General features: G+C 37.4%; 1 non-coding gene across 1 annotated transcript; it reads right to left on the bottom strand.

Annotated features, from left to right (window-relative positions):
- Positions 1 to 2366: 2366 nt before the first annotated feature.
- Positions 2367 to 2477, bottom strand: LOC148689528 (small nucleolar RNA R71). The gene has a single exon (XR_015958864.1). It is a non-coding gene; the product is annotated as a small nucleolar RNA R71 (small nucleolar RNA).
- Between the last annotated feature and the right edge of the window lie 958 nt (positions 2478 to 3435).

Below are 3435 nucleotides of genomic sequence, written 5' to 3' on the forward strand. Positions count from 1 at the left end.
CTACATTCTTTTCCTTTCACAGAAACTGTCCATTATTCTCTCCCTTTTCCATCCGCAAGTTTTCCTCTTCATTTCAGCCCATTTACACACCCATAACCTCTCCCATTTCACTCCATTCTCTGTCCATTTCTGTCCTAAGGGCAGAAACCATTCAAACCAAACCAATCTACTTCATCCGCACCACATTTGGAGAAGCAACACCAAGGAACTCTTCAAGGACTTCAACATCAGTTTTGCTTCAAGGGTTCATTCTTATCAATTCTATGTTCATTCATGTTTTATACTTTTATGTCAAATCTTTTGTAGACATGAATTGTAACTAAGCTTCCTCTAGGGATTCGATGTAACCTTGCAAAGTTTGCTATGTAATTAAGTTAGAATGCTCAGTTTGTCTACCTAGTTCTTGATTCATTCTCTGTTATAATTGTGAATTTGTGGGTTGATTTGTATGCTTGATCGCCATTTGAGTTAACCACAAGTTATTTAGCCAAGATTAAAACATACATCATGTCTAATATTGGTGGATTTGTGAATGAATGAAGGGAAAGATTGGCAAACATCCTGCCAAGTGTTCCCTTTGGTTTAGTGAACGTTTCTTGTGCATTACATACTCTAGATTATGAACCAAAGTTGCACATCACAATTAGGTTCAAGATTATAGACATTTGATCAAATCCACACATCATATGGTTGATTATATCCAAGTGAAACAAACTCAAGAAATTTGTAGATGAATGAGTATAAACCAACTTAACAAACATGGATTTAATTGAGCAATGGTGAAATCGAATCCCTAGTTTAATTTCCATTGATACTATCTCATTATATTGGTTGTTAATTCATTGATTTGTGTTTACTTCATTCTCTTATGCGTTCAAGTTAAAACAACAAATCTGCATAGTTTGATTAGTTTGATTCAAATCTGCCTATTTAGACTAGTTTGATTCATTTCTTAGATTTCTTGCAAACAAGTAGTTACATAGGTCCAATTAGTCCCTGTGGATTCGACACCCTTGCTTGTGCCATTATACTAAATATATTCTAGCATTAGGAAGGAATTATACATCAACAAAAATGGCGCCGTTGCCGGGGACTGATTTCAGTCCCTTGTAATTGCTTGTTTGCTTGTTTGCTATTTTGATTAGTGTCAAGATTCATAACTTGTCGATTTGATAATTGGAAGTTGATTTAAGTTGCATACATTTCAGGTGTGGAAAAGAATCCCTTAGCCATTCCATTATCCATTGGTTTACATCAACTTGCTTTACAATCTGGTTTTGTTATAATCTGACCATTTAATTGCATTTCGTCCAAATACAATTTCCCCCATATTTTGTTAGGTTTTAGGCTTAGAATCTGTCTTATCTTGTGTTTTGAAGCATTTTGAGTCAAGCTCAAACCTAATTTTCGTCCAAAATTGAGTTTAGTGTCAAAACTGCCCAATTTGTGTTTTTAGGCAGTTTTGAGTGTTTTTAGCTTGTTTTGAGTCTTGTGAATCTGTTTTGAGTCCTTTGAGTCTTTGTTTTGTCCAAATTAGTTAGAAAGTGTTTTGATTTGTGTTTATAAGTGTTTTGATTCAAGTTTCCATCCAATTTCGTCCAAATTAGTGTAGGTGCTCAAAACTGCCCAGAAAGTGATTTTTAGGCAATTTTGAGTCTTCTAGTGGCTGTTTTGGGTTTTAGGATTGTTTAAGTGTCTAAGCGTTTAGTTCCACATCCCTTGAGTCTTTTCAAACGTTTTTTAAGTTTATTTTTGTTCTTTTCATTGTTGTTTGCTTCTTGATTTTCATTCACACTTGTGTTACTTTGTTTCAAGTAGTATATGTCAAATAAACTTGTTGAGTTAGGCCAAAGAATTGAAAGATTAAAGGGCCACACTTTGGACAACTTTGTGCCATTAAGTTCATCCTTTAACCGTGAGGAAGAGGAAGGGAATTCACCTAGTTCAACAAGTAAAGAATCTGAGCAATTTAATTGGGAAAGAGAAGAAGAGATGGCGGGCAACGAAGATGAACTTCGAGCTTTGGAGGACTTTGCTCAACCAATCATACCAAATTCACCTTCATGCATCTTGCTGCCCACAGAAGCTAGAAACTATGATCTCAAATCTTCACATTTCCATATGTTTCCTTCATTTTATGGCTTACCTAATGAAGACCCTTTAGCTCATATTAAAGAGTTTTACAATGTTGTGAGTGGTTTACCTTTACAGGGAGTGAGTGAAGCGAATTTGAGGATGAGAGTGTTTCCTTACACCTTGAAAGATAAGGCCAAGAGTTGGTTGATGACTCTAACACCAGGTTCCCTCACTACATGGGATGCCGTGGCTAAGAAGTTCTTGGAGAAGTTCTTTTCCACTCAAAAGACAGCCACATTAAGGGGACAAATCTTCAACTTCAAACAAGATGATGGTGAACCTTTCAATGAGTGTTGGGAGCGTTTTAAAGGCCTCTTGATACAATGTCCACACCATGGGTTACCTTTTCATTTACAAATGCAAATTTTCTATGATGGACTAACTCAAAATTGTCAATCAACTGTGGATAATGCAGCAGGTGGAGCATTGAAGAAAAAGAATGCTCAAGAATCATATAACATTTATGAGATGTTGGGGTCTAATGCTCAACACAAAGATTTAAGGGGTAAGAAAGTTGGAGTTTACGAAACAAGTTCTAACCATGAGCTTTTGTTGCATGTAGCTAACCTAGAAAGGAAGCTTGAATCCGTGCTCAACATGGTGCCAAAAGCTAATGAAGTGTGTGCCATTTGCAACATACCAAGCCATCCTACTCACCAATGTCCATCTAGGGAAGCTTAGCCCGAGTATGTTCAAGAACAAGTGAACCTCATGAATTCTTACAACCAAAGGCCAAGGAATGATATGTATTCCAATACATATAACCCGAGTTGGAGAGATCATCCCAACTTTTCATGGAAGAACAACAATCCAATCCAAAATTTCCAACCAAAACCTGCCACTACCCTTGAGGACACGGTTAAATTGTTAGCCCAAAACACCTTGCAATTCCAACATTCCACCAATAGCGCACTCCAACAACATTCAGCCGCCCTAACCAAAATGGAGACACAATTGGGGCAGATTGCAGATGCCTTGAACCAAAGAGAGGTTGGGAAGTTTCCAAGCCAACCCGTGATACTCCAAAGGAACCAAGAGCAAGCCAAAGCAATCACTACACTTAGAAGTGGTAAGGTTATTGATAATAGAGTTGGCAATGAAGTTACTAATGAATATGATCATGAGAATGCAGGTGTCACTCAAGGAGACAATGAGAAATCAATTGAGGAACCAAGCCATGCCACTTCCTCACTAGAAGCACCAAATCTTCACAAGGCCGAGAAACCATACACTCCACCAATACCATTCCCTGGAAGACTTGCCAAGAGCAAGCAGGATAAGTCATTCAAAGAAATTTTT

This window comes from Pyrus communis, chromosome 17 (assembly GCF_041283825.1).
Source record: "Pyrus communis isolate YQ-2024b chromosome 17, ASM4128382v1, whole genome shotgun sequence".
NCBI lineage: Eukaryota > Viridiplantae > Streptophyta > Magnoliopsida > Rosales > Rosaceae > Pyrus > Pyrus communis.